The 16,670-nt window shown below is 44.6% G+C and overlaps 1 pseudogene; it reads left to right on the top strand.

Moving 5' to 3' along the window:
• The first annotated feature begins 1,048 nt into the window (after positions 1-1,048).
• LOC138366451 (uncharacterized) lies at positions 1,049-10,683 on the top strand (annotated as a pseudogene).
• Positions 10,684-16,670: the final 5,987 nt, after the last annotated feature.

The raw sequence follows: 16,670 nt of genomic DNA on the forward strand, positions 1-16,670 counted from the left end.
CAGCAAAGAGTAAGATCATCAACATAAAGAGCGGAGAAGATGCCAGAAGGAAGGGAGGAAAGAAGACCATTGAGGGCAACCAGAAAAAGAGTAGTACTCAGAACACTACCTTGGGCACACCTTCACACTGCCGAAAAGAGGCAGAGTGTGGCACCAAGCCTGACTCGAAAGGTACAACGAGAGAGAAAGCTTTGAAGGAAGAGAGGGAGATTACCACGAAGGCCAAAAGAACGGAGTTGCGACAGAATATGGTATCTCCAAGTCGTGTCATAAGCCTTTTCCAGGTCAAAAAGGACAGCAACAACGGAGGTCTTCGCAGCAACAGCAGTACGAATATAGACCTCCAAGTTCACCAGGACATCAGTCGTGCTGCGGCACTTGCGAAAACCAAATTGAGAAGGAGAGGTGGTGATGATGTTCCAAGAACCACATCAGATGGACATTTACCATATGCTCAAACAGCTTGCAAACACAACTCGTGAGAGCAATAGGGCGGAAGTCCTTAGGGGACGTACCGAGAGACCCTGGTTTCCGAATAGGGAGTACAACGGCATCGAGCCAGTCCTCAGGGACGGACGACGACTCCCAGACCTGGTTATACAGATTCAGTAAATACTGAAACGTGCACGGCGGGAGATGGCGAAGCATCTCATAATGAACGTCATCCGAGCCCGCTGCCGTAGATCCGCAGAGGGCCAGGGCAGACTGAAGTTCAGAAAGAGAGAAAGGATCGTTATAAGGAAGGCGGAGATGAGTGTGGAAATCTAAAGGATAAGATTCAAGAACAGGCTTACGAAGAAGGAAGGATTGAGGAAGATGAGAACCAGAGCTAACAGAAGAAAAGTGGGAACCTAGGGAAATATTAGAGCAGTCCCCGTCCACCAGTGGTGCAAATGTTGTAACTACAGGAAAGGTAGAGACTCAGATGCAGTGGCAGGCAGAATTGGAACTAAAGAAGTTGCAGTTAGAGGCAGAGCAAGCTCAGAAGAGGATAGAGGCAGAGCAAGCTCAGAAGAGGATAGAGGCAGAGCAAGCTCAAGAACTAGCTATGAAGAGGTTAGAAGTGGAGCTAGCTCAGAAAAAGATAGAGTTACAGATTAGGCTAGCAGATTTGGGAATTAGATCAGAAAATACCGGTGTTGACGATTTAGGAACACCTGGGCAGTTAAAGATTCACAAAAATGTCAAGTTTCCTCTATTCTGTGAGTCTGACCCAGACCAATTCTTCATACATTTTGAAAAGTTGGCACAGAGTATGGAGTGGCCTGAAACACAATGGGAATCTCTTCTTCAAGGTCAGTTGGTGGGAAAGGTACAGAAGATATTTGCAGCTATGCCTTTGAGTAACAGTTTTGACTATGATAAGGTAAAAGCAGCCATCCTTACTGCTTATCAACTTGTTCCTGAGGCTTATAGGCAGAAGTTTAGACAACTGAGACGAGACACAAGTCAAACCTTGGTAGAATTTGCACAAGAGAAATATCACATGTTTAATAAATGGTTAGATGCAGAAAAAATTAGGGATCTGGACTCTCTTAAAAATTTACTCCTAGTAGAAGAATTTTTATCTTGCATACCTTCTAATGTTGCTTTGTATTTGGCAGAGAAATTACCCAGAGATATCTATGAGTTGGCTAAATTAGCAGATGAATATGAGTTGATGCTTAAAGTAACTTTTAAAAATAAAATTCAATCAAATAGACAAGGATCTGGTCGAGCAGTAAACTCCTCAGTCAGATTTGGGTCCCACATGTACCCAACAGCAGATCAAGGAAACACTTTTTCAAAGGTTCCAGGTGGTAAAGAGAGTAATATGAAACCCAGAGAGGATCATACTAGTAATAAGCCTCACCCAGAGTTGAAACAGTGTTCCTACTGCCATAGGAAGGGTCATGTTGTTAAGAGTTGTTGGTTTCTCCACCCAGAAAAGAGGCCTATGGCACTCACAATGTGTGTGATGGGAGGAAAACCAAAGGTGTAACAAAAATAATGGGGAAAAAAACACTTGCTATAAATCATTTTGGAGAGTTTATATCAAATGGGAAATTACAGTGTGCAAATGGTTTGTGGCATGATGTTAAAATTTTGAGGGATACAGGAGCATCCCAATCTTTATTATTAGAGAGTGTGTTGGAATATATACAGTCTACAGAGACTGGGGAGGTAATGATTATACAGGGAATCACAGGAGATTTCCAGACTGTACACTTGAGAGAAGTAAACCTAGACTGTGATTTTATTAAAGGCAAAAGTTTAGTAGGTGTTTGTCCTAAATTATCAGTTGCTGGCATTGATCTAATTGTGGGGAATGATCTTGCTGGTAATCGAGTTAAAAGAGATGACCACCCAATAATGCTAACTAAACCAGAGGTGATTAGGGCATGGACAGATCCTGAGGACAAGGTAATGTACCCAGCATGTGCCGTGACCCAGTCAAAATCAGAGTCTCAAATATCACAAACTCCCAATAATGTAAGTCAGGAGACAAAATTAGAGGTTAACAAATCAAATAGTGAAGTGGATCTTTGCGACACTTTTATGGCCAAGTTGGAAGAAGCAGATGGGAACAGGATGGGGAGCACCTCCACCAAACCAAAAGAGAGAGAGAGAGAGAGAGAGAGAGAGAGAGAGAGAGAGAGAGAGAGAGAGAGAGAGAGAGAGAGAGAGAGAGAGAGAGAGAGAGAGAGAGAGAGAGAGAGAGAGAGAGAGAGAGAGAGAGAGAGAGAGAGAGAGAGAGAGGGAGAGAGGGAGAGAGAGAGAGAGAGAGAGGAAGAGGGAGAGAGGGAGAGAGAGAGAGAGAGAGAGAGAGGGAGAGAGGGAGAGAGAGAGAGAGAGAGAGAGAGAGAGAGAGAGAGAGAGAGAGAGAGAGAGAGAGAGAGAGAGAGAGAGAGAGAGAGAGAGAGAGAGAGAGAGAGAGAGAGAGAGAGAGAGAGAGAGAGAGGGGCCATAAAGGTAGCTCCACTAAGCCAGTGTCGTCCTCCAGCAGGAGTCTGAGGAGGACCTGCCGGAGTGCTCTTCCTGGACCGTCTGCAACAAGGTCGAAATCTACGACTCTCCGAGGGTGGAGCGACAGTGCCGCTGCCGTCGAGGTCCACCTTATAGTGCCGCCCTCGACCCGTCTGATGGCCATACCGTCACTGACAAGACCAGACACTTCAAGGTGTGCTTCCCCCGTTAGTGCTCGATAGGTGTCGGTGGTTGGCAGCACTGACTTCACCATCATCAGTGTGTGTCACCATCATTAGTGTATGTCACTATCACCAGTGTATGTCACTATCACCAGTGTATGTCACTATCACCAGTGTATGTCACTATCACCAGTGTGTGTCACTATCACCAGTGTATGGTACCATCACCAGTATATGTCACCATCACCAGTGTATGTCACCATCACCAGTGTATGGTACCATCACCAGTGTGTCACCATCACCAGTGTGTGTGTCACTATCACCAGTGTATGTCACCATCACCAGTGTATGTCACCATCACCAGTATATGTCACCATCACCAGTGTATGTCACCATCACCAGTGTATGTCACCATCACCAGTGTATGTCACCATCACCAGTGTATGTCACCATCACCAGTGTATGGTACCATCACCAGTGTGTGTCACTATCACCAGTGTATGTCACTATCACCAGTGTATGTCACCATCACCAGTGTGTGTCACTATCACCAGTGTATGTCACCATCACCAGTGTATGTCACCATCACCAGTGTATGTCACCATCACCAGTGTATGTCACTATCACCAGTGTATGTCACCATCACCAGTGTATGTCACCATCACCAGTGTGTGTACCTATCATCAGTGTATGTCACCATCACCAGTGTATGTCACCATCACCAGTGTATGTCACCATCACCAGTGTATGGTACCATCACCAGTGTGTGTCACTATCACCAGTGTATGTCACTATCACCAGTGTATGTCACCATCACCAGTGTGTGTCACTATCACCAGTGTATGTCACCATCACCAGTGTGTGTGTCACTATCACCAGTGTATGTCACCATCACCAGTGTATGTCACCATCACCAGTATATGTCACCATCACCAGTGTATGTCACCATCACCAGTGTATGTCACCATCACCAGTGTATGTCACCATCACCAGTGTATGTCACCATCACCAGTGTATGGTACCATCACCAGTGTGTGTCACTATCACCAGTGTATGTCACTATCACCAGTGTATGTCACCATCACCAGTGTGTGTCACTATCACCAGTGTATGTCACCATCACCAGTGTATGTCACCATCACCAGTGTATGTCACCATCACCAGTGTATGTCACTATCACCAGTGTATGTCACCATCACCAGTGTATGTCACCATCACCAGTGTGTGTACCTATCATCAGTGTATGTCACCATCACCAGTGTATGTCACCATCACCAGTGTATGTCACCATCACCAGTGTATGGTACCATCACCAGTGTGTGTCACTATCACCAGTGTATGTCACTATCACCAGTGTATGTCACCATCACCAGTGTGTGTCACTATCACCAGTGTATGTCACCATCACCAGTGTATGTCACCATCACCAGTGTATGTCACCATCACCAGTGTATGTCACCATCACCAGTGTATGTCACCATCACCAGTGTATGTCACCATCACCAGTGTATGTCACCATCACCAGTGTATGTCACCATCACCAGTGTGTGTCACTATCACCAGTGTATGTCACCATCACCAGTGTATGTCACCATCACCAGTGTATGTCACCATCACCAGTATATGTCACCATCACCAGTATATGTCACTATCACCAGTGTATGTCACCATCACCAGTGTATGTCACCATCACCAGTGTATGTCACCATCACCAGTGTATGTCACTATCACCAGTGTGTGTCACCATCACCAGTGTGTGTCACCATCACCAGTGTATGTCACCATCACCAGTGTATGTCACCATCACCAGTGTATGTCACCATCACCAGTGTATGTCACCATCACCAGTGTATGTCACAATCACCAGTGTATGTCACCATCACCAGTGTATGTCACCATCACCAGTGTATGTCACCATCACCAGTGTATGTCACTATCACCAGTGTATGTCACCATCACCAGTGTATGTCACTATCACCAGTGTATGTCACCATCACCAGTGTATGCCACCATCACCAGTGTATGTCACTATCACCAGTGAGAGAGAGAGAGAGAGAGAGAGAGTGTGTGTGTCACTATCACCAGTGTATGTCACCATCACCAGTGTGTGTCACCATCACCAGTGTGTTTCACCATCACCAGTGTATGTCACCATCACCAGTGTATGTCACTATCACCAGTGTATGTCACCATCACCAGTGTATGTCACCATCACCAGTGTATGTCACCATCACCAGTGTATGTCACTATCACCAGTGTATGGTACCATCACCAGTGTATGTCACCATCACCAGTGTATGTCACTATCACCAGTGTATGTCACCATCACCAGTGTATGTCACCATCACCAGTGTATGTCACCATCACCAGTGTATGTCACTATCACCAGTGTATGGTACCATCACCAGTGTATGTCACCATCACCAGTGTATGTCACTATCACCAGTGTATGTCACCATCACCAGTATATGTCACCATCACCAGTGTATGTCACTATCACCAGTGTATGTCACCATCACCAGTGTGTGTCACTATCACCAGTGTATGTCACCATCACCAGTGTATGTCACCATCACCAGTGCACGCCACCATCACCAGTGTATGTCACCATCACCAGTGTATGTCACCATCACCAGTGTATGTCACTATCACCAGTGTATGTCACCATCACCAGTGTATGTCACCATCACCAGTATATGTCACCATCACCAGTGTATGTCACCATCACCAGTGCACGCCACCATCACCAGTGTATGTCACCATCACCAGTGTATGTCACCATCACCAGTATATGTCACCATCACCAGTGTATGTCACCATCACCAGTGTATGTCACCATCACCAGTATATGTCACCATCACCAGTGTATGTCACCATCACCAGTGCACGCCACCATCACCAGTGTATGTCACCATCACCAGTGTATGTCACCATCACCAGTATATGTCACCATCACCAGTGTATGTCACCATCACCAATGCACGCCACCATCACCAGTGTATGTCACCATCACCAGTGTATGTCACCATCACCAGTATATGTCACCATCACCAGTATATGTCACCATCACCAGTGTATGTCACCATCACCAGTGTATGTCACCATCACCAGTGTATGGTACCATCACCAGTGTGTGTCACTATCACCAGTGTATGTCACTATCACCAGTGTATGTCACCATCACCAGTGTGTGTCACTATCACCAGTGTATGTCACCATCACCAGTGTATGTCACCATCACCAGTGTATGTCACCATCACCAGTGTATGTCACCATCACCAGTGTATGTCACCATCACCAGTGTGTGTCACTATCACCAGTGTATGTCACCATCACCAGTGTATGTCACCATCACCAGTGTATGTCACCATCACCAGTGTATGTCACCATCACCAGTGTATGTCACCATCACCAGTGTATGTCACCATCACCAGTGTGTGTCACTATCACCAGTGTATGTCACCATCACCAGTGTATGTCACCATCACCAGTGTATGTCACCATCACCAGTATATGTCACCATCACCAGTATATGTCACTATCACCAGTGTATGTCACCATCACCAGTGTATGTCACCATCACCAGTGTATGTCACCATCACCAGTGTATGTCACTATCACCAGTGTGTGTCACCATCACCAGTGTGTGTCACCATCACCAGTGTATGTCACCATCACCAGTGTATGTCACCATCACCAGTGTATGTCACCATCACCAGTGTATGTCACCATCACCAGTGTATGTCACAATCACCAGTGTATGTCACCATCACCAGTGTATGTCACCATCACCAGTGTATGTCACCATCACCAGTGTATGTCACTATCACCAGTGTATGTCACCATCACCAGTGTATGTCACCATCACCAGTGTATGTCACCATCACCAGTGTATGCCACCATCACCAGTGTATGTCACTATCACCAGTGTATGTCACCATCACCAGTGTATGTCACCATCACCAGTGTGTGTGTCACCATCACCAGTGTGTGTCACTATCACCAGTGTATGTCACCATCACCAGTGTGTGTCACTATCACCAGTGTATGTCACCATCACCAGTGTGTGTCACCATCACCAGTGTGTTTCACCATCACCAGTGTATGTCACCATCACCAGTGTATGTCACTATCACCAGTGTATGTCACCATCACCAGTGTATGTCACCATCACCAGTGTATGTCACCATCACCAGTGTATGTCACTATCACCAGTGTATGGTACCATCACCAGTGTATGTCACCATCACCAGTGTATGTCACTATCACCAGTGTATGTCACCATCACCAGTGTATGTCACCATCACCAGTGTATGTCACCATCACCAGTGTATGTCACTATCACCAGTGTATGGTACCATCACCAGTGTATGTCACCATCACCAGTGTATGTCACTATCACCAGTGTATGTCACCATCACCAGTATATGTCACCATCACCAGTGTATGTCACTATCACCAGTGTATGTCACCATCACCAGTGTGTGTCACTATCACCAGTGTATGTCACCATCACCAGTGTATGTCACCATCACCAGTGCACGCCACCATCACCAGTGTATGTCACCATCACCAGTGTATGTCACCATCACCAGTGTATGTCACTATCACCAGTGTATGTCACCATCACCAGTGTATGTCACCATCACCAGTATATGTCACCATCACCAGTGTATGTCACCATCACCAGTGCACGCCACCATCACCAGTGTATGTCACCATCACCAGTGTATGTCACCATCACCAGTATATGTCACCATCACCAGTGTATGTCACCATCACCAGTGTATGTCACCATCACCAGTATATGTCACCATCACCAGTGTATGTCACCATCACCAGTGCACGCCACCATCACCAGTGTATGTCACCATCACCAGTGTATGTCACCATCACCAGTATATGTCACCATCACCAGTGTATGTCACCATCACCAATGCACGCCACCATCACCAGTGTATGTCACCATCACCAGTGTATGTCACCATCACCAGTATATGTCACCATCACCAGTATATGTCACCATCACCAGTGTATGTCACCATCACCAGTATATGTCACCATCACCAGTGTATGTCACCGTCACCAGTGTATGTCACCGTCACCAGTGTATGTCACCATCACCAGTATATGTCACCATCACCAGTGTATGTCACCATCACCAGTGTATGTCACCGTCACCAGTGTATGTCACCATCACCAGTATATGTCACCATCACCAGTGTATGTCACCATCACCAATGCACGCCACCATCACCAGTGTATGTCACCATCACCAGTGTATGTCACCATCACCAGTATATGTCACCATCACCAGTATATGTCACCATCACCAGTGTATGTCACCATCACCAGTATATGTCACCATCACCAGTGTATGTCACCGTCACCAGTGTATGTCACCATCACCAGTGTATGTCACCATCACCAGTATATGTCACCATCACCAGTATATGTCACCATCACCAGTGTATGTCACCATCACCAGTATATGTCACCATCACCAGTGTATGTCACCGTCACCAGTGTATGTCACCGTCACCAGTGTATGTCACCATCACCAGTATATGTCACCGTCACCAGTGTATGTCACCATCACCAGTGTATGTCACCGTCACCAGTGTATGTCACCATCACCAGTGCACGCCACCATCACCAGTGCACGCCACCATCACCAGTGTATGTCACCATCACCAGTGTATGTCACCATCATCAGTGCACGCCACCATCACCAGTGCACGCCACCATCACCAGTGTATGTCACCATCACCAGTATATGTCACCATCACCAGTGTATGTCACCATCACCAGTGTATGTCACCATCATCAGTGCACGCCACCATCACCAGTGCACGCCACCATCACCAGTGTATGTCACCATCACCAGTGTATGTCACCATCATCAGTGCACGCCACCATCACCAGTGCACGCCACCATCACCAGTGTATGTCACCGTCACCAGTGTATGTCACCGTCACCAGTATATGTCACCATCACCAGTGTATGTCACCATCACCAGTGTATGTCACCATCACCAGTATATGTCACCATCACCAGTGTATGTCACCATCACCAGTGCACGCCACCATCACCAGTGTATGTCACCATCACCAGTGTATGTCACCATCACCAGTATATGTCACCATCATAAGTGTATGTCACCATCACCAGTGTATGTCACCATCACCAGTGTATGTCACCATCACCAGTGTATGTCACCATCACCAGTGTATGTCACCATCACCAGTGTATGTCACCATCCCCAGTATATGTCACCATCACCAGTATATGTCACCATCACCAGTGCACGCCACCATCACTCATATAAAACACCTGAAACAGTCAAACTGTCCGCACCAACACCTGTTCATCCGGATCCAAACACCTAGCGTCTTCCACAGGTGTGTGAGCCCACCAAGAAACTGGCCAAGTGTCGTTACTTCCGTGACGTTACCTGGACCTTCACCACCTTTCCCGACAACGCGACGCAGCAGATCATACACTGCGTATGTCCCAAGAACTCGGTAACGTATATCATCAAGAGGCCTGCCTCTTGTATGTCACTATCACTGGACTGGCCAGGGCGTTGGGTTTCACTACAGCTTCGCCTGCTCTCCCCAGAGTGTACGTTCTCTCATTCCTTCTCTGTCAACTATGAGAATAAGGATTCTAGTAGTATTCACATAATGATTATATTCAAATATACTTCGGTGTCATTTAGCGATCTCTTTCTTTCTCTCTTTCTGTGTCTCTGTATCTCTCTCTCGAACCCTCTAGGGTTCATTAGGAACTGTAGTTTCGTCGCTAGTGAAACTGCCAGCAAGAGCTGTTATCCTACACCAACTCATCAGAAGCTCATCCCTAGACCCCTCACTTATTTGATGAATTTGTTATTTGTGTCTATTATAAAGAAACTAAAATAAAATACTAAATGACAGTCAAGGAGGGAAAAGGATGAACCAGGAGCCAACTGTGTGATAAAGTCTTCATCTGGTCACTTGGTTTGATTACACATGGGTCCTCAGTACATGTTGAGCAAACATATTGCAAATACGAGGCGGACTAATGTATACAACCATCTGGAGGTTGTTGATGGCTGAGCGCCTTGTGTTGTGACTGACAATCTCTGGTTGGCCAAGAAGTTGTGCCAGATGGGGAACTTGGAGACCCTTCGTACATAATAGTAAGTCTGTCAACATATCTGCGATGTTGAAGGCTTTGATATGCCGACCAGTCCATCCAGAACTTGTGTTTTATGCAATATTTTGCAACTCCTTCACATGAATTTAAAGTAATAAACCCCTATGTGTTGTCATTGTTAAACATCTAGTCTGAATCTTCTTTTTTTTCACAGCGGCTGCGATGTAAGCGGAAAGAGCCATGTCGTCTCTTCACCATGAAGAAGCGACCCCAGTTCGAAGAAGTGAACACAAGACGTTGTATCAGTGTCCCCACGCCCATGACTGCTCCCTGCACCACTTGGATCCCGGTGTCATCCCAGGCAAGACCTACACAGAGGACGCCATACGCACCTACGGTGGCTATTGCATGTGATCCGGCAGTAAACTCCACCGGCTTCGTGAGACTTCTCTGAGCTGGTGTTGCATGTAGCCAGACACAATGCTGCTGCCAGAGTGGCAGTTGGAGCACCAGTGTGTGCTAGCGTTGTTTGACCGCCTCTGGCTACAAGTAGCCCAGAGCGCCATTAGTCTTCAGCTCCTGAAGCCATTGTAGTCTCAAGCCTCTGGATTCCTCCAGCTACAGAAGGTGTTCTTTATTACAATGAAGAGTGCGGGTGGAGAAGAGCCTTCAGCGGGGCCTCCTATGCCTCCGCTCCTGTACCTGACATGCTACGTTTGCCTGCCCTCTTGCGTCCCTCTGTCCCTAGCTCGTGGGGTTATATCCAGCAAACACACATACCGTTATGTATATGTTGTAGTGACGTGATAACGTTACTACAATGACTATACCGGTGAAATGCTACTGTGCCTCAGTTCTGATTCTTCAGTTAACAGAAAAAAAGATTTTGTTTCCTTCAGATTCTCCAGAAAACATACAATGTTAACACACATTTCTGACGCATTTGTCAAAAAAGTTGTAGCAACATATACTCCAACGTTGTAGCAACATATGCTCCAACGCTGTAGCAACATTTGCACCAACGTTGTAGCAACATATACTCCAACGCTGTAGCAACATTTGCACCAACGTCGTTTAATTGTCAACATATACTCCAACGTTGTAGCAAAATATAATACACGGTTTATTATAGGTATAATATAGCAATATATGATCCAACATTGCAGCAACATACACTCCAACATTGTAGCACCATATACTTGAACATTGTAGCAACATAGACTTCAACGTTGTTGCAACATATACTCCAACGTTGTAGCAACATATACTCCAACGTTGTAGTGAGATTGTGTTTGTTAAGATCTAAACAAAGTAGCAGCTTGGAATAAGAGATTCTGACTCCCAAAGTTTGTTCTCAAAAAACACATTTGGGTCACATAGAGTGCTCTTGAATTTATATTTTGTCCAATATTTAGCAGCTATGCATAATTTTAAATGTCCCGCCATATTTCCAGTACACATTTGGTTAGCGACTGCCTCAGGATCTTGTTGAACCCATTCTTCAACCATTTGCGTGTCTCCTTAAAACACCTTTACATCTTTCCACAATTGTCATGTCTTATTCTGTATTTACTAAACCCTTTATGAGCTTGGAAACCTCACACCGTTAGGCTGTTAATGTTATAAACAACTTCGTAGTGCTTCGACAGCGCATGCAGTATATACATGTATAAAGCCGTCGTGATTGAGGAATGATGTACGGGTTTTCCAAATGGAGACTCCTCATCCTGGTCCTTATATAATCCAACGCAACATATAATATTGGGTTGAATCCTCCGGGGGGGAATTCACAGAGCATTAAAGTATCCACTTACAACCTCTCTATCTCTCTTACCCAGTGATGGAATTTTTTGAGAACCAGAAATACCCTGATTTTTGTAACTAAGTATATGCTGGTGCTAGGAACTGGGTATATGCTGGTGCTAGGAACTAGGTATATGCTGGTGCTATAGGAACTAAGTATACACTGGTGCTAGGAACTAGGTATATGCTGGTGCTAGGAACAAGGTATATGCTGATGCTAGGAACTAGGTATAGGCTGGTGCTAGGAACTAAGTATACACTGGTGCTAGGAACTAGGTATATGCTGGTGCTAGGAACAAGGTATATGCTGATGCTAGGAACTAGGTATAGGCTGGTGCTTGGAACTAGGTATACGCTGGTGCTAGGAACTAGGTACATGCTGGTGCTAATTTTAATTAATTATCAATAGAAGGCACCAAACCGGGAAGGCTATGTAGCACCATCAAGTGTGCGGAATAATCAGAGGGCGCTAAATATCACCAAGGATGCCAGTACGAGAACAAAAATGCATAAGGCGAACGATATCAAAAGTATCCGAGTCACCAAGAATTCTATAGAGGGACAAGCGACCGCGGGGGACGGTCGGACAACAAGACACACGCTCGTCCTGGAAGTCAGGACATTCAACAAGGATATGTATGACCGTAAGAGGGACAATGCAATTTGGACAATAAGGAGCAGGGCGGCGCTCCATTAAGTGACCGTGAGTTAATCGGGTATGGCCAATATGTAACCTAGCCAGAGCCGTTTCCCACCGCGGGTTACGGTGGCAGGAGGAAGGCCACTGGGACACACGACTCTTAAGAGTACGCAGTTTGTTACCAAGAACAGGAGACCAACAACTCTGCAATTGGGCATGAATAACTGGATAAAAGTCGGATTAAGGAATACCATTATGGGAGATGGGACCAGTGCCGGATAGCGTCCTTAGCGGCAGCATCCGCATGCTCATTTAAAGAGACACCAACATGGCTGGGAACCCAGCAAAACGCAACCGACTTAAATTTACTGGAGATAAGAAACAGCCAATGTTGAATCTCGATGACCACAAGGTGGACCGGATTAAAGGACCCTAAAACCATGAGGGCACTACGAGAGTCAACTACCACCACGAAGGAGGATTGACACCGGGAAAGCAGGAGACGAAGAGCATAGAGAATAGCATAGAGTTCTGCTGTGAAGATGCTAGCCACCGGAGGAAGGCGACACATATAAGTGTGGTCAGGAAAAACAACAGAGTAGCCCACACCGTCAGCAGACTTTGACCCGTCAGTGAAGATGGGAATGGAGTGGGAGTGAGAAGAAAAGTGCTCAATGAAGAGGCGTTTCAGAACTGTAGGAGGGGTAAAAGCTTTAGTGATGCGGGTCAGAGAAGTACAAAATTTGGGAAGGGGGACCCTCCACGGGGGCAAGGAGGGAACAATACGAGGAGAAACATTAGTAATACGAACCGAAAGAGAATCTTGTAAGCGAGATAAACGGACAGAAAGAGGAAGGTGGTGAAGAGGAACAGGAACTACAGGAGGGGTCCTCATATCCCAGCTCCCTGTCCTCATATCCCAACTCCTTGTCCTCATACCCCCAGCTCCCTCTCCTCATATCCCAGTTCCTTTTCCTCATATCCCAGTTCCTTGTCCTCATATCCTTCCCAAGTACTATATAGTTATAGTAGATTATAGCTTTCTCCTCATAATTACCTTGCTTAGCCTCGTAGAGCTTCAGAGGTCTTAAACTTTTTAGTAAGTACAGAATGTACGCCATGAAATAATAGGTTCTGATCTCGTAAGTCAACACGTAAGTGCTCTCACCTGACTTATTCACTACACTAAGAATCAGCACTTGAATCTGTATTTGCAATTGTCTTGATTCACGAGGCTATGATGAGTGGTCTTTTGACCTCGCGTCGTAGTCCGCCTCAAAGATTACATTTTCCAAACGTTATGATACAAAATCTTTGACTCTTCTTAAGCTCTTTAAGAGCGATTCTGAGCTCTTTAATCAATCAGGATTCATCAAGCATCATGTCCAATTACGAAACCTGTACATCTTTCCTCAACCACGGTGGCTTTGATTGTATTTAATAAACAGTTTACGACCTCGGAAGTACCATGAGGTTGTCTAAAACAATGATAACCTTACGTTGCGACCTTCCTGAGGTCGTAAACTGCTTACTAGACCCAAACTAAGTCGCCATGATTGAGATGATGATGTACAGGTTTCGTAAATGGTCACGTAAATACCTGATGAATTCTGGCCCAGACTTAAGATTAGGATATCCAGTGATAGTTGGAGAGCTAGTTAATGCGTGTCAATGTGTAGGACTTACGATAACGATTAAACATAACGCATATATATATATATATATATATATATATATATATATATATATATATATATGTCGTACCTAATAGCCAGAACGCACTTCTCAGCCTACTATTCAAGGCCCGATTTGCCTAATAAGCCAAGTTTTCATGAATTAATGTTTTTTCGTCTACCTAACCTACCTAACCTAACCTAACCTAGCTTTTTTTGGCTACCTAACCTAACCTTACCTATAAATATAGGTTAGGTTAGGTTAGGTAGGGTTGGTTAGGTTCGGTCATATATCTACGTTAATTTTAACTCCAATAAAAAAAAATTGACCTCATACATAGAGAAAAGGGTTGCTTTATCATTTCATAAGAAAAAAATTATAGTAAATATATTAATTCAGGAAAACTAGGCTTATTAGGCAAATCGGGCCTTGAATAGTTGGCTGAGAAGTGAGTTCTGGCTACTAGGTACGACATATATATATATATATATATATATATATATATATATATATATATATATATATATATATATATATATATATATATATATATATATATATATATATATATATATATATATATATATATATATATATATATATATATATATATATATTTTAATTAAACATTGATATGCTAGTAAAATTATGTTACGAGGGGGAACTAGTTGTGTTGTTTTTAGCTGTTGTGTCCCCGTTTACTTACCGGAAAAGCAGGCCTGGTGTCCGTTCAACTCTTGTACCACAACACCTGTACCACAACACTTGTACCACAATACCTGTACCCCAACACCTGTACCACAACTCGTATCATGACAATATGATAGTTTCCGCCGTAATCCGATATGAAGAATTTAATAAAAAACGGATGAAATACCTGATAACTGACAGACTTTAAAGTTCCTTAACTCTCGAATCATCTGTAAACTCTTCAGTGCAGATGAACACCAATGAACAAGTTACAGACAGTAAGTGAACACCTGTGAACATCTGCTGATAGCAAGTGTATGTGACATCAGGTGGTACCCAGTTACCACCTGTAGAAAGGTCGGGTGTCAGGGAGTCGCCAGATACCACCTGCAGATGGTTTGGATGCGTCAGGTGGTATCCGATACCCAGTGGGCACAATATCAAAAGTGGTGTCGAACCAACACCACTTTTGGTGTTCGACGCTTCCGTCCACAGAGCCCTAGTAGCCACTGGGCAGAAGAGGGTCTGGATGGATCCTTAAAAGTCGTTGTGAGACGCAACAGATACGTAACAGACGTGCAACAGAGGTGCAAAAGAGACGCAACAGACTTTTCTTCGTCAGATAAAGGTCTAGGTAAGGGGGGTCCCCAGACACCAAGCTGGCCGTCTCTTAGCTCATTCAGTTACAACTTGCAGCGGGCAAAATATAAGTAACGTTAACTCAAACTAAGATCAACATAGGCTCAACATTAAATCGGTGTTAAATCAACATAGGCTCAACATTAAATCACCACAGGATCACTGTTAAGTCAACATAGAATCAATGTTAACATGATCTATGTTAAATCAACGTAGCGTCAACGTAAAATCAACTTCGGATCAATGTTAACTCAATGTAGGATCAAAGTTAAAAAGATTCCTAGAATCAATGATAAATCAGCATATGATAAACATTATGAATGTCGATTCAGTGTTAAATATGGCCCCGGGGGTAAGGTATTCATGGCCATGGTGTAAAATACTGGCTTATGACAGCCTAGGCTGCGGACAACACGCCCTATATTGATCTGTGATCTGATGTATATATACCCTTCAGTTCCTCTATTAGATTATTTCCTTTGATTTACTTAGACATTTGCCTTTCTAGTGACATAATGGTTATCTTGCATTAAGTTCTGGCGACTCGTGGCTGGTCCAGAAAACATCTAGTACCACTTTCACCCAAGAGAAACCTAATCTAGGAAATTGGAAAGAAAATTCTAGTTTAGTAATATGTCTTGTCATTGGACAGTTGGTATGGGGAGCAGCCATTGGCTTCTTGGTTATGTTACATTCCAGTTGCTTACTGCGTATATGATGAGTTTCTTGACAAATATCTCTGTACCACGGACAGCGTGCGTGCGTGGGTGCGCGGGCGCGTGTGCATGCGTGCACGCGCACACCAGGATTGAGCCTCTGCTCTTGAGCCCCGCCTTTCGACCATCATTAGTTCAGTGCAGTGACTTTGTTTTCTCACTCGTTATCTTTTATTTACATTTAAAACTGTATCTAAAATATATGTATGTATATGTATGTATATGTATGTATGTGTATG

The sequence above is a fragment of the Procambarus clarkii genome, chromosome 19, assembly GCF_040958095.1.
Source record: "Procambarus clarkii isolate CNS0578487 chromosome 19, FALCON_Pclarkii_2.0, whole genome shotgun sequence".
NCBI classification, from domain to species: Eukaryota; Metazoa; Arthropoda; class Malacostraca; order Decapoda; family Cambaridae; genus Procambarus; species Procambarus clarkii.